The sequence below is a fragment of the Bos taurus genome, chromosome 16 (genome assembly GCF_002263795.3).
Source record: "Bos taurus isolate L1 Dominette 01449 registration number 42190680 breed Hereford chromosome 16, ARS-UCD2.0, whole genome shotgun sequence".
Taxonomy (NCBI): Eukaryota; Metazoa; Chordata; class Mammalia; order Artiodactyla; family Bovidae; genus Bos; species Bos taurus.
In genome coordinates this window covers 77,975,697-78,000,631 of record NC_037343.1, presented here as the reverse complement: position 1 = coordinate 78,000,631, position 24,935 = coordinate 77,975,697, and the positions used below count along the sequence as shown (strand labels likewise).

The 24,935-nt window shown below is 43.4% G+C and overlaps 1 pseudogene; it reads right to left on the bottom strand.

The window, feature by feature from the left end:
* Positions 1–1,162: 1,162 nt before the first annotated feature.
* On the bottom strand, positions 1,163–2,349 carry LOC112441799 (histone H2B type 2-E-like; annotated as a pseudogene).
* Between the last annotated feature and the right edge of the window lie 22,586 nt (positions 2,350–24,935).

Below are 24,935 nucleotides of genomic sequence, written 5' to 3'. Positions count from 1 at the left end.
GTGCATTTATATGGAGCAGTATCTCCTACGCCTTCAATAACAGCTGCTTCAATCCTGAATCATTGTGGGGTTTAGAAACACTGGATTCCAGCTCTTCTGCAAGGAGTTGTACCCTGTATAACAAGGGTCTAAGATATTTGCGAATTGCACACACAGTCCTCTTCCTTTGCACTGATTCATTGATCTGCATTTAAGGGGGAGGGTATTTATCCAGAACTGATAGCCCAATTCCCACCAGTTTTCTGTAGCTGAAACATTAATGCTCTTACCTGTCTTTTAAGTAAATTGTGAGAGTGTATGGTACAGTGTCCAGAGAAGGAGATGGCACCCCACTCCAGTACTCTTGCCTGGCAAATCCCATGGACGGAGGAGCCTGGTAGGCTGCAGTCCATGGGGTCGAGAAGAGTCGGACACGACTGAGCGACTTCACTTTCACTTTTCACTTTCATGCATTGGAGAAGGAAATGGCAACCCACTCCAGTGTTCTTGCCTAGAGAATCCCAGGGACAGGGGAGCCTGGTGGGTTCCCGTCTATGGGGTCACAAAGAGTCGGATATGACTGAAATGACTTAGCAGCAGCAGATGGTACAGTGTCAAAACCTCTGTAGCTATATTACAGGTATCCACGAAAAAACTTTAAATGAGGTTCCCTTTCTGAAATGAATTTGTTGTTTTTCTTTCAAACAGAGCCAGGTAAAAGTTGACTTGCATTTATTTGACAGTCACAGAATAAATCCTTTCCCATACAGACTTTCACAAGTCCTCATCTTCTTCTTTTATGAACCTAATCAAGCCCATCCATTGACAGAGAGTGCCCAGGTTCTGCTGAAAGTTCAGGTTCAGTAAGATTTTTTCACACATTTCAAAGCAGAAAGCACATGTTCTTTGGAATTTGACAAATGCAAAGTAAGTCCCTTCTCTGTCACAGTCAGCAGTCGCTTAATTTCTTTAAGGCTGATGACCGAAGATAAACTACCTTCCTTTCAGGGTTACATGAGGATTAAATGAGATAATATCCATTTAGCCCCAAGCTAGCACCCTTCTTGACAAAGAACAGAATAGGTTAAGAAAGCAGAGGATTGGACTCCCTGAGGGCACCATGGATAGGAACCCACCTGCCAATGCGGATTTGACTGTGGGATGTGGGTTCCATCCCTGTCCTGGAAAATCCCACGTGCTGCAGAGCAGCTAAGCCCGAGCACCTCAGCTGCTGAGCCCGCCTGCCCGGGAGCCCTGTTTCATAGCAAGAGAAGCTGCCACCAGGAGAAGCCCATGCAACACAGCTACAGAGTACCTGCCACTCACCACTCCCTCCCCCCGAAACCTGTCATTCAAGTGAAAATAGCATCCTCACTGTGAAACACCGCATAAGGGAAGTCTCAAGAGCCCCGTTGGAATCAGACTGTTGTGCGTCAGCCCCTACGATGTAGAAATTCGGGACCGATCACTGGGATCAAGCTAAGGTTATTTAAGCCTTGTATTATTTTCTGTGGGGCTTCCCTGGTGGCTCAGTGGTAAAGAATGTGCCTGTCATTGCAGGAGGCACAGGAGACTCGGGTTCCATCCCTGGGTGGGGAAGACCCCCTGGAGGAGGGCATGGCAACCCACTCCAGTATTCTTGCCTGGAGAATCCCATGGACAGGGGAGCCTGGGGGGCTTCAGTCCATGGAGTCTCAAAAGAGTTGGACTTGTCTTAGTGGCTTAACAGCAACAAAGTATTTCCTGTGATAGCTATAAAAGATTACCATAAACTTGGCTGCTTAAACACACACGCACACATTTATTCTCTTAAGATTCTAGAAGGCAGAAAGTGAAGTGAGAGTGAAGTCGCTCAGTCGCGTCCAAATCTTAGCAACCCTATGGACTACAGCCCACCAGGCCCTCCGTCCATGGGATTTTCCAGGCAAGAGTACTGAGTGGGGTGCCATTGCCCTCTCCGTTAACAGCGGCTGGGCATAGTATATTTACTTGGAGCTGGTATACTTGGTGACAGCCTCAGTGCCCTCGGACACGGCATTCTTGGCCCCTCCCCAGGTAGCAGCAAGCGCACGGCGGTCTGGATCTCCCTGGATGAGATAGTCAAGCACTTGTTGTAATGCGCCAGGCGCGATGCCTCGCCAGCGATGCGCTCGAAAATGTCGTTGACGAAGGAGTTCATGATTCCCGTGGCCTTGGACAAGATGCCGGTGTCCGGATGGACTTGAGTAGCTCTCCTCGCAGCCGCGCTCGCGCTTCTTGCCGTCCTTCTTCTGGGCCTTGGTCACAGCTTTTTCAGAGCCCTTTTTAGGGGCAGGAGGAGACTTAGCCGGTTCAGGCATGTCTATAATGACAACACCCAACAACACAGAAAAGAAGTTCCACACAATTTTTACCAGTTAAAAGCAAGGTCTTCACGGGCTGTGCTCCCCCTGGGGGTTGTGGGGCGAATCCACTACCTGGCTCTTCTAGTTCTCCGTGGCCTTCCTGGTCTTGTGGTTGCTTTCTCTGCTTCTGAGTGAAACCTCCCACTGCCTCCTTATTGTAAGGGTACTTGTGATCACATTTGGGGGCCAATTAGGAAAATATCTAACTCCATCACATCTGCCAAGACCCTCTTCCCATATAAGGTAACATTTGCACACTTCAGGGGTTAGGATCAGGGCACTTTTGGGGACCAGTTTTTATCCTGCCATAAACCCCCAAGATAAGGCTAACACAGTTTATGTCTAATTTTATAACTCCTATTTCTGCTATGAACTCTCTCCAAAACTCAATACGACCTATGCTTCAGGGTCCAATTCAGAATCAATTCATCATGAAAATACCCTTGTTCATTCAGGTCCACCCGGATCATGGCCTTCCCTTGTTCATTCAGGTCCACCCGGATCATGGCCTTCGGGGTGATCCACACCTCCTTTGGCATTTCCACCTTTTACTGTTTCTTCGTATTTAGATAAGTTACTGATTTGCACAATAGGACAGTGTTATCAACCTCAATGGTTTCTTTTAAGGGTTAACCAAAAAACATATATGCCACCAAGAGTTAAATCTAGAACATGATAAACACCTCATAGAGTTTAATTTTTTCCTTCTATTAATCAAATCATGCCTCACATTTCATGGTTTTATGAGAATTAGTCTTTTCCTAGAGAGAAATTCTTTCTTTTTTTTTTTTTTGAGAAATTATTTCTTAATGATGTACTTTTTCGTATGTACTTCATTGTTTTCCTACCATGACTGCACACTGCTGAGATTAAAAATATTGAGAACCAACCGATAGATATCAAAGCGTTACTTCCCACCTAAAAAAATGATTCCTAGTTTGTAAACAATGCCATTTCTGCAAAACACCACTTTGATTACAATATTTTCTCTCCCGCTGTGTTTTCAGTAAGGACTTGTAAAGAAAAAAAATTCCAAGTTTTAATATTTCAGATTACATAGGATATTGCATAGCTTAATCAAGTACATCTTTGCACATCTGGATTGATCCATCTTATATTGAAATATTACTTTAAACTCATAAGAATACAATAATAATTTTCTTTCCAGTTTCTTTGATATTTTATCAGGATTAATATCCGTCACTGTTCTATGGCAATATTTGATTTTTTTTTATCGTGGTTTAGTTTTCCTATTTTTAAGGATGTGTCATCACATCACATTTTCAGAAGTATCACAAGAAATTCTCTAGGACATTTAACTGCCCCATAGAACGCTTGAGGCTTTAACCCTCAGACCAGCCGGGCGTGCTCTTCAGTCAATTTTTATTGAAGTATAACATCGTTACATAAGCGTGCATATGCCTTGGGCTTAGCAGGTAGCTCAGTAGCATGAAGGATCCACCTGCCAATTCTGGAGGCACAGGTCGATCCCCAGGTCGGGAAGATCCTCTGGGGAAGGAAATGGCAACCCTCTGCAATGTTCTCGTCTGGAAAATCCCATGGACAGAGGAGGGTGGTAGGCTATGCCGTCCATGGGGTCACAAAAGAGCCGGACGCAACTGAGCACACAGGCAAAGACGCAATTGCAATTAGATTACCTGGATATACTTTGCTGCACGTATGTCCTCATTCGACATCATACTTGGGAGACAGATAGTGATTTTGCCAGTGGTTGTCGCTGTTGTTCAGTGGCTAAGTCGTGTCTGACTCTGCAACCCCGTGGACTGCGGCATGCCAGGCTTCCACTGTTACTGATATGTAGGGTATGAGTAGGCTTTTGAATATTTTGGTACAGAAATTTGGTAAGCATGCGTCTGCATTTCCGTCAGGGCAATCCAGCCCTGGCTCTGTGTTGCGTATACCATGAGTCACGTGGTGTATGTAAACTCAGCTTCAGAGGACACCGCCTGGTGACTTTCCTGAGACTGTGTGAGTGTCTGTCTCATGCTTGCAGTGGACGAAACTTAGAATTGCTACAGATCCTCTCCAACACCAGATATTGTCTGTATGTCTTTCCACCTTAGCAATTCCGGTGAGTTAGTAGACATTGAACACTGTAGTTTAAATTTGCATCTTGTCAGTAAATGACAAAGTACCTTCTTCTATATTTATGTGAATCACTTAAGTGTTTTGCTCATTTTCCTGCCAGATTTTCTGTCCTTTTAGTTGGTTTGTAGATGTTCTTTACATAGCCTAGACATGATTTTTAGTAGGGTAGATACCTTACAAATATCTTAGTTTTCTATTAATTTTGTCACTTGATGAACAGAAGTTCTCAATCTTTGTTAATTTTGAGCTATTTTTGTGTCTCATTTAAGAAAAGTCATACTATTTCAAACTCCTGGAGATGGCCACTTACATTTTCATCTAAAACAGTTATCATTTTACCATTAATGCTTAGATCACAGTTACTTTTCATTGATTTTTGTGACTTGGGTGCACAGAGGTTAAGATTCTGTTTTTCTTTTCTGAAATGGATGATCAATTAAGGCAACACTGTTTATCGACCAGATTATACGTTTCCCATTGCACTGAGGTGTCACTTTTACGATAAATTAGGTTGACCTGTATATAAAGGTAGAAGTATTTTTTTAAAACTATTTTAGTAATTATGTCAAATATAGACAAACTTAAAGAATATAGTGTAGTAAACCCATGTTCCCCATCACCCAGCTTCAGAAAGCATCTGCTCGTGACCAGTCACTTGTCATACACCCCCGATCTCAGAGTGTTCGTGCTTCTGTCCTTTGCTATCTGCATATGTGCTTCCCAGGTGGCTCAGTGGTGTCCCCTGGAGAAGGAAATGGCCACCCACTCTGGTATTCTTTCCTGGAGAATTCCATGGACATAGGAGCCTGGTGAGCTACAGTCCATGGGGTCACAAAGAGTCAGACACGACTGAGCACGCACACATGCATTTCCATATTTCTCTCTGAAAGAGAAGGTTTCTTTATAACATACCAAAATATTAGTATGTTATGATCACCTAAAAACTGTTTTTGTTGTTGTTTAGTAGTGACTTCACTTCCACTTTTCACTTTCATGCATTGGAGAAGGAAATGACAACCCACTCCAGTACTCTTGCCTGGAGAATCCCAGGGACGGGAGAGCCTGGTAGGCTGCCATCTATGGGGTCGCACAGAGTCAGACACGACTGAAGTGACTTAGCAGCAGCAGTAGCTAAGTTGTGTCTGACTCTTGTGATCCCATGGACTGTAGCCCACCAGGCTTGTCTCTCCATGGGATTTCCCAGGCAGGAATACTAGAGTGGGTTGCCATTTACTTCCCCAGGGGATCTTCTCAACCCAGGGATCAAACTTGCATCTCCTGCATTGGGAGGCGGATTCTTTACCGCTGAGTCACCAGGGAAGCCCCACCTTAAAACTAAAAGCCTCTTAATACTATCAAATGTCCCTTTAGTGCTCAGTTGTTCTGATTTGTTTTAGAAATTTTAAAGGAGGTTTTGTTCAAACTAGAATTTAAACAAAGTTTATGCATTGTCAGCGTCTGACAGTCTTCAGTCCCTTCTCACTGAGGATTCCTCTTCTTAATGTGTGTGTTTTCCCCATAAGGTATCTGTTGAAGAAGCTAGTTCATTCTGTAGAGAGCCCCACATTTTGGATTTTGTTATTTGAAACAATGATTACTTTCAATTTAAACATGACATTCAAAAAAATCACTGATCTTTAAGACACTAAACCAAAGCAAGTTACCACCATACTACCCAAGTGAAGAGTACAATCTGAAATTTGTACTTATATGCCAAAGTATCTGGTTTTATAAACAGTTTGCCTAAATAAATGTTTTTAATGGGTTTCCATGTACCAAGAGTTTTCAGCCGTGGCTCTATTGACGTTTTAGACTGATGTTGTTAGTTGGGGGGCGGTTCCGAGCTTTGGGGGTGATCGGCTGTATCCTTCGGCTCTTTCCTCTGGACGCCGGTGGGAGCCCCCGCCCCCGCTCCAGGTGTGAACACACAAAACACTTCTTGTCATTCAGGTACTGCTGGTGCTTGCTGTTATCTTTTTATTTCTCTTTTTTGAGTTCTTTCACTTTAACTGCTTATCAGCTTCTTGAGAACAGGACCCATGTCTTCATGTATGGAGGAAAGTTAGTGATCACTGCTCTGCCTTCTCCACGGGGTTATTACAAGGCCCAGATGAAGCAATGCTCAGAAAAGTCCTTTTGGTGACTAAAGTCCTAGTAACAATGTGAACCATCTTCAGATCTTTTATTTATTGGTGTTGCCCCCGCAGAATACCCAGCAGGGGTCCGCTCACTACATGGAAGTTGACCCCTTCCTCTCCAGCCAAGCACTTTTGTGTCGGCTTCAATGTTTTTCCCACGGATGCTTCCTTCCCTCCTCACAAAAAGTGACCAACTTTTCCCCTTGACTGGATTCCCACAGTCTCAAGTTACAGGCTCTCCGGCATCATCCCCCAGCTTCACACGCTGCCCCTTCTCTATTTCTCACGTTCCGCCTCCTTATTTCTACTCCGTTTACCTACCTCCCACCCTCCTCTGTCCAAACACACCCCCACTTCATTGCTCTTAATTTATACCTTCCCCTTCCTTTCCATGAGAATCAAGTTTTATTGGACGATTTATGAAGGTCTATTGGTAGTTTTCTCTCCGAATCTCCTAACCTTCTACAGTCATTATGTGTGCCACATTACTTTTGAGAAATATTGCTGTCTCAACACAACAAATCAGTTTAAAAAGTATAAACTAGACAACGGTCCTGCTCTGGAGAAGCCAAAGAGAGAGACTGGATGGCACCATTTCTGTACCAAGAGGTCAGGTTATAATGATGCCTCCATAAAGTGTTTCGAAACACGCAGAGGAAGCAGCATCTTTGCTTTGGGGTTGGTGATGGACAGCCCCAAAGGGGTGCCTCTGTTTTGTCTTGGAGGTGACTTTTTACCTCTGGAAGAAGTAGGGAAGAAAAATTCCAGGCCCAGAAAAGATCGTAATTCTTTCCTAGAACGGAGGGTATTTGCTCAGATGGAGGCATAAGTTCTGGAGCTGAGTGGCTGAGATCTTGTTCCTCTGTGTGTGAAACTTGGTGGGCATTTCTCAGAAGTCCTAAATCTTACCTACTCTTCGCATTGGATTGGAGCCTCCGAAAGAGGCTGTCCGTGACGTCTAACATGGGATGGATCTGACCCCACGTGGCCCGAGGACATCCCCATGCTGCCTACTGCTGTGCGGGCGGCGTATCACCTCTCCAGCTGTGTCGAGAAGGAGCAGCACCCAGGCTGCTTCGCTTGCCCCCAGATGATCAGGTTTCCTTCCTGGTCAGTTGATTGAATAAAGTGAATAGAAGATATCATCTGGAATTATCTCATACACTTGCTGCTTGCAACAGAGAGCTGTCAGTTCTGGGAGCCACTTGAGATGGTGCAATGGCCCTTCTGCCCCTGGTGGTCATCAGAGGACAGACCCTGTGTCAGCTGGGTTTTATTTCTGGCTATGCTGTTTCTTTCTCCTCTCTTTCTCTCTTCCTCCGTCCCTCTCTTCTTTCCTTCCATCCTCCCTTTCTTCCTTTCTCTTTCAATCAGAGATCCGATCCAGAGGCCCTATGATCTCCCTGGCTGGGCTGTGCGGGGTATGGAGGGAACATTCTGAGGAAGCATACTGGAGCCTGTCTATGGGTCTGGAGATGCACTGAAGCCTGCAGATTTCCCAGTAATTCTGCAGTAGACAGCCGCTGCCGTCAGCTGTCAGTTTCTGAGAAGTGCGGTCACCTGGATGGGGTGCCATTCCTTCTCCCACCCAGCGCAGGGTGGGGGGCCTTCTCAGAGCTGAGGACCCACTACGGCTGCTGAGACATCCGTGCCGGGGCTGCGGTGGCCCCACAGATGCTTCTCGGGAGCTTCAGAGGCAGGCTGACTCTTCACACCAGCCGACTTCTGGTGTCAGTTCATCTGAAAAGGAAGCATCGTATTTTAGAGCCGAGTGAAGCTTTCCCTCCTGTCGAGTCACAGCAGAAGCCAGCCCCCTGTAGCTGCACCGCTCTTCAGGGACCCTGTGCCAGGCACGTTAATTCTTTCCTCCCGCCATTTGTGATAAGTGCGTCTACGCCCTGAGAGGTCACCAGGAAATCCTTCCCACGCTGGGCCCAATTTTATCTTGTCCTCTCCTCCTTTTGCATCACCCCCACCCCGATGTTGCCACCTTCCCCGTTCATCTGGGCATTCCTGTTTCCTAACCCCACTTCCTCTGACTTAGTGATGAGATCAATTACAGGCTGCGGGTCATGGCTCCCATCCTAGATTTATTACTCATCACCATATAACTTGAAAAAAGAAACAAGGAAACACTGATAAACGTACTTACAGATTTGTCATGTCCAACCAGATACTCACAATCAAAATATAACAAGGGCTTGATGAAATGCCAAAGGATCGGTTGATACGCTTTCCCCAACTTCTGAGAGAAAAGTTATATTTTGTTATTGGAGGATAATTGCTTTACAATGTTGTGCTGGCTTCTGCTGTACGGTGAAGTAATCAGCTGTTTGTGTACATATATCCTCTCCCTCCTGGACTTGCTTCCCACCTCACCCCATCCCAGCCCTCAAGGTCATCAAAGCGCGCCGAGCTGGGCTCCCTCTGCTATAAGAAGGCCGCTTCCCACTAGGTGCCTATTCTACCCGTGGTCGTGTATATATGTCCATCCTCACCTCCCCATTGGTGTCCACACATCCACTCTCTATGTCTTGTCTATACTCCTCCCTTGGAGAAAAGTTCATCTGTACCATCTTTTCTAGATTCTACATATATGTGTTAATCTACTATTCTTTTTTCTCTGTCTGATTTAAATTTCACTCTGTATGATGGACTCTAGGTCCATCCCCATACCTACAATTGACTCAATCTCATTCCTTTTTTATGGCTGAGTAATATTCCATTGTTTGGGGACCTAATTAAACTTAAAAGTTTTGCACAGCCAGGGAAACAATAAGCAAGGTGAGAAGACGACCTTCAGAATGGGAGAACATTTTTGCAGAGGAAGTAATGGACAGAGGATTAACCTCCAAAATGGAGGAACAGCTCATGGAGCTCAACACCGAGAACAACAAACAACACAATCAAAAAATGGGCGGAAGACCTAAGAAGATCAAGATAAGACTTTTTAAGGAGGAAATTCTTGGTTTTCCTGAGTAGTTCTCTGTCCGTAATAAATCTCTACTGCAGTCAGAACACAGCATTCCTTCCTTCACAGCTCGCTCTGACCAAGTTGAAGTTTCAGATCCACTGTGTGCGTAGTTTGACCTTCCTTGCTCAGGACAGGACAGGCATCCATGACATGAATGGATCTTAAAGCTCTGGTTGGGCATCGGCAGACAAGGGCAGGAACTGGCCTTTTTCAGGACTTGACGGGAAGCCCATTGTTGTCCAGCCTCCACTTCCACCCCCAGCCTTTCTCATCACATGCCACTGAAATACTCGACCCGGTGGTGCAAGGCGTGTGGGGTCTGCGGTCAGGGGGCAGAGGGTGATGTAGCAGCTGACTCCTCTGCTTCCTAGGAAAGACCCGAGCTCCTTGTTAAACAACGTGCCCTCATCCTGCTGGGCAGAGGCTGCAGGGCAGCTGGAAATCTCTCCTCTCAGTGTCACAGGATCCCAAAGGCGGCAAAAGAAGACTTTTTCACCTTCCTGTAAAAGAATGAAAGCTTGAAGATTTGGCAGAGCCTAAAAATATCTTGTTACTTTTCAACGACACCTTTTTTTCCCTATGTCTGAAGCAGCAGAAAAGTAGCTGGAAAAAAAAAAAATATCACATTGACTGACCACAAAAAATGTTTAAGCCTTAGTAAATGAATATATTCTACTCATTGATTTATTCTTCCTCATTTTTCTGAAATGACATGAGTGTTAGGTAAACTACATACAGAATAAACTTCAAAATATTTAGACTTCTATTTTTTTTCACATAGTTACTACACCAAAATAATTTAATATGCATTTGCTTGGTCCACACTGAGAACTGATGGGTTCAGAGATAGTGCTGGAAACAAAGTCAAGCTTGAAAGACATCGTCCAGATGCATGCCATCGCTTACAAAACCAAAGCCAAAATTATCTTGAAAATTACAGATTTGGTGGGTTATTTTTAGTGCCTGCCGAGAGGAAAACCCAGGGTTTGTACCGTAACAGCAGCGCTCAGTTTTCCCGAGCCTGGAATGTCATCACCAACCCAGCTGAAAATAGGCAGCAGCCTCAGGGTTGCCTCAGACAGAGCGGGCACTGCCCTCGGTGTGTGTGGACAAAAGACCACCTCTGGGTATTGTTGGAAGGAGCGGCTGCCACATCACAGATAGCTACTGTTCAAACTTTGCAGAAACTGCATGCGAGAATCAAAGAAATAAAACAACCATCCAGCAAAAACTTCACACAATACCACTTCAATTCCGATGGACTCCCAGCCTTTGACCAGGGTAAATAGGCTTCATGCTTTGCAAGCATCTGTATTTCTCAATTCAACCTATGAAACCCACTATTCTTTTCAAAAGTTTACATCATTTTGTATCTTTAACTTTAAAATATTGCAATGCTGCTGCTGCTATAAATTAAAAAAAATATATATATATATATTTGTATTTTGTATTGGAGTATAGCAGGTTACGGAGAAGGCAATGGCACCCCACTCCAGTACTCTTGCCTGGAAAATCCCATGGACCGGGGAGCCTGGTAGGCTGCAGTCCATGGGATCGAGAAGAGTCGGACGTGATTGAGCGACTTCACTGTCACTTTTCACTTTCATGCATTGGAGAAGGACATGGCAACCCACTCCAGTGTTCTTGCCTGGAGAATCCCAGGGACGGGGGAGCCTGGTGGGCTGCTGTCTGTGGGGTCGCACAGAGTCAGGCACGACTGAAGCGACTTAGCAGCAGCGTAGCCTGTTAACAATGCTGTGATAGTTTCAGGCGGGCAGCAAAGGGACTCAGGCATAAGTATACAAGTATCCGTCCTCCCCCGAAGCCCCCTCCTACCCAGGCTGCCACTGAACATTGAGCGGTTCCCTGTGCTGTGCAGTAGGTCCTTGCTGGCCATCCGTTTTAAATACAGCAGTGTGTCCATGTCCGTCCCAAACTCCCTAACTATCCCTCTTTAACTAGTGGGATGAGATGGTGGCTCTTTAGGGGAAAAACAAAACAAAACAATGAACACTTGAGCTTTTATTCTTACTCTCTTTCGAGCTTTGGAACCTAGGGAGCTAAACACATGAACAGAGCATGTTTGTTCGCTTCTTTCTTGCAGAGGTAAAGGCCTGCATGGCCGATGAAAACATTTGCTCTATGATGGAATATAAGATGTGGTCCCATTTTCTCCCCAGGCAGCTCACAGGGGTGACTTACGAGCTGGAGGCTGTGTCTGCGGCAGGAGGGGGCAGTCTTGAGGGAGTCACTTGGCAGTGATGAGGGAAGGTTATGAGGGACTGTAGGCCAGGTATGAGCCGTGGAATCCAAAATGCCTTTGACCATGATCCCACACATACCCTGGGCAGCCCCACCCCGCCTTCCCTGGGGAGCGGGCTCAGAAACACCCAGCTCTACCAAACTCCTTTTGAAATGGATGGAGCCGAGGCTGTGGCCGCTGACCAGCGCTGGCCACCAGCAAGCCTATTTTAAACACACTGGCCTCCTGAAATTCCTAGCTGTTGGAGGTAAAACAAATAAGGCCGCAGACACATAAGGAAATATAAAAAAATCTAAAGCAGGACCCCGGAGTGCAAGCTAGTTGATTTGAGTCTGCTCAAATCAGATACACAAATTGGAAATGCAAATCTACTATGTATTATAAAAATAGCATTCTAATTAAGAAAAAATAAAATGAAAATGAAAGGATAAATCAAGAAGCTAGCATTTGGCTTACAGGGACGTTTTCAGTTTTCTGCCTTTTGGTAGCTTATCACATTTAACTTCTTAGTTTTCCAGCAAACCTTGTAATTTAGATGTCATTAAGCTACTTTTTTCCCCCATAAAATGGGAAAAATAACAATTCAGAAAGGTTAAATAACTTGAAAGTAACACAAGTATAAATTAATATGAGAAATAAAAACTGGGCTATTTGAGTGTGAAAAATGAAAGGGAAAAACTGGGTACAACTGTAGAAGAAATGATACTAGAACCATTATAAAGATTGTCAGAAATATCCCCACACAGAGTGGGAGGCTGGAGGTCATGAAATTTGCAGAGAGAAGTTGACTTTGAAAGTGGAAAATAGAGCATGGGATGCTGAGAATACCGGAAAATTCCAAGTGTGACATCTTAGTGCCCATAAGCAAGGACCCTTAAGAAAACCTAACTGCCGGCGCAGCCCTCAGGAAAGACCCTTCCTCACCCCGGGCATGTAGATGTTTCATAGGTGTCCTTCAGAATGTGAGATATGAACTCTGTAAGCGGTGGTTATCTCACAGCAAAACTCCCCAGTGTTTTTGCAGAATTGATCCAACATGGTATACATTTCACAAAAAGTGCTGTTATTACCTGCCAATTCTTGTTTGTAAATGGGAATTGGAACATTTGGTCTTGATTTTTGTTGAGTAAAATGTGGTGAAACGCCGAACCTAATTACTCGTAAACATTTTAAAAATAGTTTGGGAATGGATTTGAAATTGTTAGGTATGCCTGGCCTACTCCTTTCTGGTTATTCCTCCTACTAATTTGGTGCCTCTAATTGGCAGGAGCTTCTATTATGGAAATGTGGCCTCTGGAAAGAGTGAGGACTTATGCCCACAGTTTGCCTCTGAGACAGGGCATTGTGAATCTCAGGGCATTGAAAAGGAACGGTTTCAGTCATGCGGCTGTTCCTTTGCCGTCATAAAGTTATTTCTCAGAGAATACAAAACATGGATAGATTTTTGTTTTTCTTCAAAGAAGAACAAGGCAGAACAAGGCAGTTCCTGAGTCAATTTTACATTTTCAAGTGTTTTGGTAAGGTTAGGAAATGACAAGTGTAAAGTAAGCATTTGGTAGCCAAATTACCTTCTGATCTGTACACTCATTTTTATTTTATTGCTTTTCTAATTTTATTTAATTTCACTGGAGTCTAGTTGCTCTGCAATGTTGGATTAGTCTCTACTGTAGGGCAAAGTGAATCAGCTATATGTACACCTATATCCTCTCCTTTTGGGATTTTGTACAGTCATTTCAGTATTATCAAAATTTTCCTCATTTCCTGGTAATTAATTTTATTTTGTACGGGTCTTATTTTCCACTGAGTTTGGTACTGGTTAAAGGTCTTCGTAAGGGCTTCCCAGGTGGCTTTTAGTGGAAAAGAATCCGCCTACAAAGCAGGAGACATAAGAGACATGAGTTTATCTCTGGGTTGGGAAGCTCCCCTGGAGGAGGGCATGGCCACCCACTCCAGTATTCTTGCCTGGAGAATCCCATGGACAGAGGAGCCTGGGGGGCTACAGTCCCCAGAGTCGCAAAGAGTCGGACGTGACTGAGCGACTTGTGGGTCACAAACTGCTTCACACATTAGTAGCCTCTCAAATATGTGCCCTCAAGACCTGTAGATGCTAATGATCGATTGAGGATAATTTGTCCCCTTTATTTAAAAAGGAAATGTCATGATCAATTTCAGTGGGATGATGGACAAAATCAGACACTAGAACTGGAGCTTCTTTCAAAAAGTCAGATTAAAAACTGGAAGACTGTGAAAGAAAGTGCGGTAAACTGAATCCCTAGACGTTTACGATGGTGGGAAAGCCACAAAATGTTCCAGGAGACGTCCTAGGAAGGCGTCTGCTGAGGAGAGGGTCCGAGACGGTGAGTGAAGAGAGAAAAGGGAAAGTGATGCCAGGAGGTGGTTGGAGGAAATCACACCTGCCCGTCCTTTGGGCGGGGGGTCCGTCCCCTTCCCACACACGTGTCCGTGTGTTTTACTGGAGTCTAATTGCTTCCCAGTGTTGCCTCAGCCTCTGCTCTTCAGGGCCGTGAATCGGCTGTGTGTACGCCTGCCTCCCCCCTCTGGGCCTCGCCCCTGCCTCCCACCACCGCAGAAGGCCTGTCTGAGCTCCTCGCTGCCACGCCGTGGTCTCCCACGGCTACGCAGCGCAGGCCCACTCTCTCCATCTGCGTCTCCGTGCCTGCCCTGGAAATAGAGGCATCTGTACCATTTCTCCAGATGCCACATACATGCGTTAATAATTTTTTTTGTTTTTTTTTTTCACTTTCTTTCTAAATTACTTCACTCTGGATGACACGCTCTAGGTCTGTTCTCGTCACGACAAATGACCCAATTTCAAAAACTGGAGTGAGAGTGTGGAGAGAAGGGAGCCCTCCTACACTCTTGGTGGGAATGTAAATTGATACAATCCTTATGAAGAATAGTATGGAGGTTCCTTAAAAAACTACATCTTTGTTTTAACAGCACTCTGAGGGCAAGAAAGATGAGGACATGTGCAAAGACTCCGTCTGACGTACAGAAGGCAACCTCTCACTGACTTTAGACACCTCTGCCTACTTAGAGATGGGGGGATAAAGGGCCGGGAGGGAGGGAGTGTGTTAGCTGCTCAGCCATGTCCCACTCTTGAGAGCTAGTCTTTAAGCAAAATGAAAGAACCATAGACTCTACAAGGAAGCAGATTTTAGCTCTCAGAAGAAGATGCCACCAGAACTGGTAGTATTGGTAAGTTTAGAGTCATTAACAGTGACTCTCCACACTGTATTCCCAGAGGAATAGTTCAAAGCTAAAATTTCTCAAGGAGAGAAAATTGAATACTATGGAGAGACAGGAGAGTAGCATGGTTTTGGCCACCATGTAAAGAATGTGGCTTACTCAATGGCAGAAGTCATCTTTAATTAAATGTCCATTTCTTGCATTGGAGATCCCAGTTTTATTTAAATCTGTATGGTTTAGTGACTGAGGTTAATGCTGGAAAGTTGCATACGTGGAATCTTATCTTGCAGTCAACTGCTGGGATCAGTTACTGCCAGTTTTTAAAATGTTAATAAAAAGGATATTGTACAAAATATTAAAATATCATGATTTAACAATAAACTGGATGTTCAAATCAAGGAGGGAATTGATTTGAAAACTCAGAAACATGCAGTGATCATTTATTTTCAGATTTCAGTACTGTAATACAAAAAATGTATTATGAATGCCCACTGATTAGCTCATAGCTCTGCGGGTTGGAAGTCCAGTGTGATGGCAGGGCTGTCTGTTCAGAGTTTCATAAAGCTGCAGTCAAGGTTCCCAGGGGCTGGGCCCTCATCTAGAGGACCTGGGGAGCAATTGGCTCAGAAGCCCATTCTTGTTCTTGGCTAAGGACAGTTCCTTCCTGCTGCCCTGATTTCTGAGCTGGCTGTTAACAGGGGCTGCTCCAAGATCCAAGAGTGTTAGCTGCTCAGTCGTGTCCAGTTCTTTGCTACCTCGTGGACTGTAGCCCACCAGGCTTCTCTGCCCAAGGAGTTCTCCAGGCAAGAATACTAGAGTGGGTTGCCATTCCCTTCTCTAGGGGATCTTTCCAACCCAGAGATCGAACCTGGGTCTCCTGCATTATAGGCAGATTCTTTACCGTTGTGAGTCACCAGGGAAGCCCAAGAGGCCACCTGCTTTCCTGGGCATGCATCCTTTTCCATCTTCAAGCAGTGTTTCTTCAAAGCTCTGACTCAGTCTTATGTAGCCTGCTAGAGGGAACTCTGCTCTTCATGAAGTCATGTGAGTAGGTCAGTACCCCCACTCCCACCAGTGCCCTCATAAACTCTTTGTTTAAACTCAACTGATTAAGACCTCAGATATGCAAATAACACCACCCTTATGGCAGAAAGCAAAGAGGAACTGAAAGTGAAAGAGGAGAGTGAACAAGTTGGTTTGAAACTCAACATTCAGAAAACTAAGATCATGGCATCCAGTCCCATCACTTCATGGCAAAGTGATGGGGAAACAATGAAAACAGTGACAGACTATTTTCTTGGGCTCCAAAACCACTGCAGATGGTAATTGCGGCCATGAAATTAAAAGACATTTGCCCCTTGGAAGAAAAGCTATGACCAACCTAGACACCATATTAAAAGCAGAGACATTACTTTGCCTAAAAAGGTCTGTCTAGTCAAAGCTATGATTTTTCCAGTGAACCATAAAGGAAGCTGAGAGCCAAAGAATTTATGCTTTTGAACTGTGGTGTTAGAGAAGACTTGAGAGTCCTTTGGACTGCAAGGAGATCAAACCAGTCAATCCTAAAGGAAATAGTCCTGACTATTCATTGAAAACACTGATGCTGAGGCTGAAGCTCCAATACTTTGGCCACCTGATGCGAAGAACTGACTGATGGGAAAGACTCTAATGCTGGGAAAATTGAAGGCAGGAGGAGAAGGAGACACCAGAGGATGAGATGGTTGGAGGGCATCACTGATTCCATGGACATGAGCTTGAGCAAGGTCTGAGAGTTGGTGATGGACAGGGAAGCCTGGCATGCTTCAGTCCATGGGGTCATAAAGAGTGGGACATGACTGAGCAACTGAAATGAACTGATTAAGATCTAAGACATGAGTCACATCACAGCAATCCCTTCACAGAAGTACCTAGACAAGTGTTTGATTGAATATCTGGGAGAAGGTGTGCACATGGTGAAGACCAGGAATTCTGGGGCTAAAGAGGTGGCTTATTCGAATTTTTTCCTACCACACACACAGAAGGAACTGACCTCATTAAAAAAACTGACCTCAAAAAAAAAAAAAAAAGTCCAGGATATTTTATTGGATAGGAAATGATAAAATATAAGAGATATTTTTATAGGTAAGAGAGGAAAGTTGAAAAATTATAAATGAAAATAAGTTGAGAAATTAAACTTATTCACTGAATATGAAGAAAAGGGGTGAAGGCACTATTTTGAGGCCCATAGGATAGAATGGTCATCTACATAAGTTAGTAAAGGAGTTCATTCTTATCTCAAGATCTTTTGGAACTTGCCAAGGACATAGCTAGAAAGGAGTCGGAGGTTTACACTAGAGAAAATTGGAGCAGCTGAGGGTCCCTTGGCTGTTAGGGAAGCAGAAGTGAATGGCTAAGTATGTAGCTTAGGGTGATTAAGGGGTCAAGAAAAGGCAGAAAACTCTGAGGATAGGAAGTAGGAAAGAATTCACAGTAGGAAAGTACTGTAAACCATGCTGAGGATAACAAGCCCAGATACTTGAAGGGTATATGAGATAGAAAGCTAAAAGGCTGGTTTTGGATTTAGATCTAAAATCAAAACACCAAAAATACAATTTTCGTCACTTGACGACCATGTAAAAAGTGTGATCATGTGATGATACATGGCGAAGGTAGAGATTAAAGTGTTAAAAATTTATGTGGTTGGGAAATCCTGAAGCCGGGATCTCAGTCTGGCTTTTTTTTTTTTTTTTTTTTCAGTCTGGCTTTTTAAAAATTGCTTTTAATTTCTGTTAAACTTATTTATGCACACACAAAGCCAGAAAAGTCAAGAAGTCCTTTTAGGCTCGTAACGAACTCCTTTTGCCTTTTTCTCCAGTTTTTCTGACCAAAGGGCTTCCCTGGTGGCTCAGACAGTAAAGAATCTTCCTGCAATGCAGGAAACCAGGGTCTGATCCCTGGGTTGGGAAGATCTTCTGGAGAAGGAAATGGCAACTCACTCCATTATTCTTGCCTGGAGAATTCCATGGACAGAGGGGCATGGGGTTGCAAAGAGTCGGACATGACTGAGCAACCAAGTTTTATTTTCACTTTTCCCTGGTATAGAGGCAGCTATTTCAACAAGTTTAGCTGGTTGTTTGGAATATACTTCTATACTTTAGCTAGAGGATTATATGGCTACCCCTTGGCTTTTTGTTACATTTCAAGTATTGTCCATTTCCTTACAAATCCACAAATAATTATTTTTAGCTGTCTTTCACTCTCATGTTCTTTGCTCTTACCACAGATATACACCAGGCACACACACACACACACACACACACACACACACAAACTTCTCCTACCTTTTTAATATAGTTTGCGTAGCTTTGCTTAGATCGGTGATTACATAGTTATGAATAAGTAATTGCTTTTCTGACCCATATTGTACACTGAAAGCGTTTTCCTTTCTTAATCAATTTTTCATCCTCTGGAGTTAACAGTTGTCCTACTTTCGGATGTATATTTTTTTGTATACTAACACTAATTCAAATCCAGACTCTCCGCTCACTGTCTGAACCTCCTCTTAGTACTTCTCGGTTGAGCAATAAAGTTCACCTTCTGGGACGTCTGTTCTGAGGACTCCTGACCGGCCCCATTCTGCACTGATTTTCCGTTATGCCTCATACACAGCTATGTGCCTGGAATTTCCATTTGATCATGGTCCCCAAAGCCCCCTTTCCATTTCCCCTGCATCCGGCACCCCCACCTTTGGGCAGACCCTCGTCTTAATGAAGCAGAATTTACAGTGGCTTCCTGAGGAGGGGGACAAGATAGATTACCTTGGCCACATTGAGTGTCGCTTCCCTCACCTTTGATTTATGGCTTGGCTGGGTGTCGAGCCTCGGGCCTGTATTAATTTCCCCTGAGAATCTTGTAGATATCGCTCCATTGTCTCCCATCTCTAGATTTGCTCTTCAGCAGCCTGAAGCCTTTCTGATTCCTTCTCCTCTGTGTGTGACCCCTGTATATTCTACCCTCCCTGGGAAAGCTGGTGGAATCTTATCTTTGCTCCCAGTGTTATGAAATTTCATGTGGATGTACCTTGATTGGAATCGGTTTTGCACTGTTTTGCTGAGCACACGGGGGACCGCCTTCCTTCTGATGACTCATGTCAGAGTCATCAGTGTCACCACTTCAGGTGTGAGAAATGTACATAAATTATTTGATTGGTGGTTTTCTCTCTTCAGTCTTTATCTTTCTTTCTAGCACTTCTATTATTGGGATGTTGTACTTCTTTGACTTTTCTACTTTTATCCCCTCTTAATTTTCCATCTCTCTCTCTCTTTTTTTCCCAGAAATTTCATATGTCGACTTTGCAGGAAATTTCTTCAACTTTATCTGTAATGTTTCTGTAGCATTTTTGCTGGCTTTTAACAACACTTTTAATAAAAGATTTTGACCTTTTTTCCATACATAGTCTCTGCTTCCAAAAATGTCTTTCATTTTTTATTTTGAGCTGTCTTTTAAGTTGGAGGCTTTATATAAATAGCTACTGATTCTTGACTGTCTATAAAAATATCAAATTACTAATGTTGTACACCTAAAATAAGATATTGTTAGGTCAACTATGCATGCATGCGTGGTAAGTCGCTTCAGTCGTGTCTGACTCTTTGCAGCCCCATGGACTGTAGCCCACCAGGCTCCTCTGTCTCCATGGGATTCTCCAGGCAAGAATATTGGAGTGGGTTGCCATGCCTTCCTCCAGGGGATCTTCAACCCAGGAATCCAGTCCGCATCTCCTGTGTCTCCTGCTTGGGCAGACAGGTTCTTTACCACAGAGCCTTGCAGGTGCTATTTTTTAGGGACCTGGGAGAGTAGGAAGAGGAGAGATTTCTTATGGAGAGATGTAGAAAATAGAAAGGAACAACCCCACTAAAGGGGGAGAACTGCATAGACATGAAGGCATTTTCATTTTGTTTTAGAAATTGAGTGCACTGTTGCAATAACAATTTCTTAAGGTGTCACTTTTGATAGGAAATGTGCATTCATGCATTTACTAGAATTTCATTCAAATTTTTAGTGGGGTAGAGAATTAAACTTTACGTAATTTGGATGATCTTTTTTGCCATTCCACACTTTCAGTATGTCCTGCTGAGTGGGTAACATTGAAAATGTACATCTGTGACGACATCAAATGATGTGTGTCTTTCCACACTGGGATATACACGGTTTAGGAGCCATGCTTTTTGCACCCTAATGAAAAAATCCAACCACTTCAATATTGTTCAACTAAACGCAGAGCCATATTCCACAGCTAGAAAAAAGTGACAAATGCCACGTTTATCTATACTATACTCTCTTCAAAAGAATTTTGTAATATAATTTTGCACTAACTTTTATCTATAAAAGGATGAGTAGAATAAAGACATCTTAGGAAAATGATCAGAGAAGAAAGCCTGGAAGAATCAGGATTATTCAACCATAAATAAAAATTCTGGTTGGGTATACCCAGGTGGCGCTGGTGGTTAAAATAAAAAGCCTGCCAATGCAGGAGACATAAGAGATGCAGGTTCGATCCCTGGGTCAGGAAGATCCCTTGGAGGAGGAAATGGCAACCCATTCCAGTATCTTGTCTGGAGAATCCCATGGAAGAGCCTGGTGGGCTACAGTCTATGGGGTCACAAAGACATGACTGAAGGACCTTAGCACATGTAATAATGACTATCAATATTTTCTCAAAGTTCTCATGTGAAGGCTGAGGTCAACTCGTTCAGACAGAATACATACTCTTCTACACAGAATGAAAATTCTGAATTGGATGGGAAATGGATTACTGGAGTTCCATTCTAAGTCTCCAAGAAACTATCGGTTAAGCTCATAACATTATAGTCACGTTTGGCACAAGTGAGCAGGTCTGTAATTTTATTGATGCACCATGCACGATGGCCTTTGTAAGGTCCCTTTAAGCTACTGCTTTCTTTATTTGCTTTTGTCTGTTTTTGAAATGTTACTGATGTACAGTTGCTTTGCCCTGTTACGTCGGTGTCCACTGTACAGCAAAGTGAAAGGGTTATATGTGTATGCATGTCCCCTCTTTTTTGGATTTCCTTCCCATTTACATCACCAGAGAGCACTGAGGAGAGTCCCCTGTGCGGTGCAGCAGGCTCACCAGTTCTCTGCGTCACCCACAGGATCGGTGACGTGTATGTGCCGCTCACAGTCTCCCAGCTCATCCCACCCCCACTGCCTCCTTGGTGGCCGTAGCTTTGTTCTCTACATCTGTGTCACTATTGCTGCTTTGCAAAGAAGTCCTACGTTCTGGGGTTGGAAGAGTAAGCTACCTGCTTTTGAGGACGTCTTTTCAAAGCGATGCACCAGTAAATCAAAGAAGCGGAAATATAGAAGATACGTTTCAGTTCCCCGTCATTCATATTGCTCATTATAAATATATTTAATCCTCCAGATAGTTTTACGTGTCTATGATTAAGCCATATAAACTTAAATCATTCACATTCGTTATATGGGAAAGCCTAGCAAAATTTTAAACCAATATTACATCAGTTCAGTTCAGTTCAGTCGCTCAGTCGTGTCTGACTCCTAGTGACCCCATGAATCGCAGCACGCCAGGCCTCCCTGTCCATCACCGACTCCCAGAGTCCACCCAAACCCACGTCCATCGAGTCAGTGATGCCATCCAACCATCTCTTCCTCTGTCGTCCCCTTCTCCTCCTGCCCTCGATCTTTCCCAGCATCAGGGTCTTTTCAAATGAGTCAGCTCTTTGCATCAGGTGGCCAAAGTATTGGCGTTTCAGCTTCAACATCAGACCTTCCAATGAACACCCAAGACTGATCTCCTTTAGGATGGACTGGTTGGATCTCCTTGCAGTCCAAGGGACTCTCAAGAGTTTTCTCCAAAACCGCAGTTCAAAAGCGTCAATTCTGCGCTCAGCTTTCTTTATCGTCCAGTTCTCACATCCATACATGACCACAGGAAAAACCATATAGAAAGGGCTAAAATTTTAAGCTATTTATAGACAAAGTTAATTGTCACCAGGTACGGCTGATGTGCAGATAGGATAATATAATGATTTCATCTCACATTCGGTTACACCATATCACAAACTAGAAAGACTAAAGTCACAGGGTAGCCACTACTGGTAATGTTCTCCAAAGGAAGCACACTTCAGATAAACCAAACCCAGATTAGAAACTAGGGTGCTTGATAAACAAGCTGGCATTGACTTTTATCTGCTTTTTCCAAATTGCTGGGTTGTTTTTTTTTTTTTTTAAAGGTTGGTTTCTGCTTTTAATAAACATCTAAATGCAATTTTAAAATGGCAGATAAGTTTTAAGTTGTTTTTTTTTTTGTTTAGCCTTTTGTGAAATGATGAGACTGGTGAGATGTAGTCTATATACCCAACCAAAGACTAAGTGCCATTGAATAATGGGGTTTTTTTGCTTGTGTTTTACTTATTCACTTTCTTGGGGTATAGCTGCTTTACAGAGTTGTGTTAGCTTCCGCTGTACAACCCCGTGATCAGGTATACGTGTACATCTGTCCCCTCCCTCCTGAGCCTCCCTTCCGAGCCTCCCTCCCATCCCCCACCCGACCCTCGGGTCATTGCAGCGCTCCCTCTGCTGAGCTCCCTCTGCTGAGCTGCAGATTTCCGCTGGCCGTCTAGTTACACACGGTGGTCTGTATATGTCAACGGTGCTCTCGCAATTCTCCCCTCCTCCACCACCCCATGTCCATGTCCATTCTCTACCTCTGTGTCTATTCCTGCCCTGCAAAGAGGTTCATCTGGACCATTTTTCCAGATTCCATACAAACACATTAATATACAATATTTGTAATTCTCTTTCTGACTTACTTCATTCTGTACGACAGTGGCTTCACATGTTATTTTTCTAAGTGTTTATTTTCTAGTGTCTAAGCAATAAACCCATAATTAAAATAACAATGGTATGCATCTTTAAGATCTAGATAACAAAAATACTCCCGTTGCGGAAACTGAATAAACAGAGCCATCTCACTGATGCGGTGTTGCATGGGAGGGTGGGGCGAGTCGGCAGTGTGTCCCGAGTAGGACTGGGAATGCGGCAGTGAAGGGGTCTGGTCTGACAGAGAAGACGGGTCACACAAACTGACTCTAACCTTTCCTGTATGCACAAAAAAAAAAAAAAAAAAAAAAGGGCACACATCAGCAGGAGACCAGCATTAGAGTTTCCTGTTTTTCTCTCCAACTGTTGATTGTTCAAAACACATCTGTAACATAGCTTGCTATTACTTTATTCACACTTTGCTCATTGAACCCAATACATTAAAATTTTCCAGTCCTGAATAAAACTGAAAAACTGTAACAGTTTCTTTGCTAAAGTGATTCAAGGCTTGATGCATCTATTTCCTTGCTGATTCTGCCCTTTCTCCGTGTAGCTATCAGATTGATGTTGCATCTGTAATGGACACCACTCTGCATTGCAGAGACCATTTGCTTAATAAAATTCACATAGCTGCGCCCCGAATACTAAAACCGTATAAGCACGCGCTGAGCTACCCAACAACCAGATAAATTCAATTTATGATGCACGATTATTAAAGATTAAACCCCAGCTTTGTTAGCAGGCTATGAAATCCCACATCTAAAAGCATTTCCGAAATACTCTAGCAAGATTTGAAATATTTATATACTAGAGCATCGATTTCATCCATAAAACAAAATGATTTACATGTTCCATGGGAATAAAGAGGTAGCTATGAGAATCTATAATAAAGACGGTACCTAGAAATTTATTCTTCTTGGACTGAATTAAACTGTGAGCATCCGTGTGAGAATTTTCCTCTTGATTCACAGTCAGACCAACAGTGTGTCTGATTTAATTGAAGGCTACTCTTTATAGCCAGGAGCAAGTTCACCGAAGTGCTGTTCTGAGCTGTGTCTAGACATCATCATCATTGTCCTGCGACACCACAACTCAGTAGAAATGTGTTTTGCACGTGTCGTACACATGTGCAAAGGTTGTCCATCTGATCACAATTGGATTGGGTTGGTGATGTACTGACTCTGCTGCAGATGTAGTCAAAGGCATGTTTCAGAGCACAAGCAGGACACTGCTCCAGTAATGCTTGAGAAGAAAAAGAATGTTGACACTTTTAATTGAAATGAAAATTTCAAGCTCATATATGTGTGTGTGTGTGTGAAATAGTAATTTTATTTTCTAAGTAGTTTATGGGCTTCCTGGTGGGTCACTGGTAAAGAATCTACCTGCCAATGCAGGAGACCTGGGTTCAATCCCTGGGTTGGGAAGATCCCATGGAGGAAGAAATGGCAACCCACTCCACTATTATTGCCTGGGAAATCCCATGGACAGAGGAGCCTGGCATGCTACGGTCTAGGGGTCACAAAGAGTCAGACACGGCTTAGCAACTAAACAACAAAAAAATAGTTTATGAAAAAAAAAAACAGTTTATGTATGCACCTACAGTGAAATGACTTTCATTTTACTTTAAGTGTTTTGTTTCATTAATAAAACTTTCAGTTGGTGAGACACACTTTTTATTTGAAAATTAATTTTGAAAAATTCTCTATTAACCATCTTCATGATCTTGAAGAAATGATTCGACTAGTCAGAACTTAGTTTTCTTATCCATCAAATTTAAAGAGATGGAGCAGGTGATGTTTAAGCTTTTCCAAATACTACAGAGACCTGGATTCACAAAGTACCTGCTACATTTTGTGAAAATAGTAGAAGTTGCTAGCTAAATTACAAACTAAATGATGATTACATTTCATTTTTACTTACAGAAATAAACACTTTTTCAAACATAGAAAACCAGAAAGGAACCCCCGAGGGCTGAAGTTGAAAATCTAAGCATAAACTGCAAACAGCAGCATATGAAAGGAGGGTAATATGCTTCTATC